General features: G+C 49.0%; 1 protein-coding gene across 1 annotated transcript in view; it reads left to right on the top strand.

Moving 5' to 3' along the window:
* The first annotated feature begins 372 nt into the window (after positions 1 to 372).
* Positions 373 to 1,071, top strand: part of SPRY2 (sprouty RTK signaling antagonist 2) — a 6,040-nt gene continuing 5,341 nt past the window's right edge. The window contains exon 1 of the mRNA XM_026066596.1: positions 373 to 927. The gene's annotated coding sequence lies outside the window, so the exon portion shown is untranslated. The remainder of the gene's footprint in view (positions 928 to 1,071) is intronic.

The raw sequence follows: 1,071 nt of genomic DNA, 5'->3' as shown, positions 1-1,071 counted from the left end.
CGCAGCTCGGAGTGCTGGCAGGGCGCTGGGAGCGCCAGTGAATGTAGCCCCGCAGAGCCAATGAGCTGGGACCGGATGCGATATATCCTCTGGGACAACAACTGCTCTGTTCCTCCTCAGATCCACATGACGCCATTTACTGCTGCTTTTGCAGAGAGATCACCCTACCTCCTCCGGAAAGAAAAAGAGAGAGAGGGAGAGAGCGAGCGAGCAGAAAAACGCCGAGCCCCTACAGCTCAGATCTCAAATCTTCCTCCTCCTCCTCCACCTCCTCCAAACACACAACAACAACCACCACCACAAATCCGCTGCGCTCCCAAAACACCCCCCCCCCGACTGCAAACCACAGAGCTGCCTGCAACACACACGCTCGCAGAGGGAGCGAGAAAGCTAGAGAGAGAGGGGAGAGGAGCTTGCAGCAAGCAGCTTTTCAGCAGAACGGCTACATTGCACAAGCTGCTTTTTTGGAGGAGCTCAGTGGAAGAAAGCTTTGGGATTTTATTTTAGATCCACTTTATTTTGTTTTCTTTGGCTTTCCCCTTCCTCCTGATCATTTGCAACAACAACAAAAAAGTCACTTGGTATTGGCGATTCGGCCTTCTGTTCATTGAGAAAAAAAGTGTGTGTGTGAGAGAGAGAGACAGAGCGATTTCTTTTTAGGAGCAAAGAAAACCCACCCCGATCCGGAGAGGTGTTTTTATTATTATAATACACACACACACGCGTATTTATAATCGATCTGGGGTGAGGGACCTAACTTTGCTCTGGACTTTTTACATGGTGATTATTCTTACTCTAATTTGCAAGTTGGACTAAAGCAGAGTTTGGAAAAGAATTTTTTTTTGCTTTAGGGCTGGATTTATTTGCAAACCGCAGGAAGAAGAAAATACAAGAAAGAGAGGGGTTTGGTGCAGCGCCGCGATCACGGTGAGAGCCTTTTCCTTCTTTGCAAAACAAGCTTTTCAGTAACCCCCCCTCCCTCGGTTGCTCCAAGAAAACTCGTGGAAATGTTTGAGGCAGATCCCTCTTCCACTCGTACAGGTTCTCCCTCTCCCCCCCTTCCCCTCTCCT

The sequence above is a fragment of the Apteryx rowi genome, unplaced genomic scaffold (assembly GCF_003343035.1).
Source record: "Apteryx rowi isolate R43461 unplaced genomic scaffold, aptRow1 scaffold_244, whole genome shotgun sequence".
NCBI classification, from domain to species: domain Eukaryota; kingdom Metazoa; phylum Chordata; class Aves; order Apterygiformes; family Apterygidae; genus Apteryx; species Apteryx rowi.
Note: the sequence above shows the minus strand (reverse complement) of the source record. Positions and strands in the feature narration are given on the sequence as shown.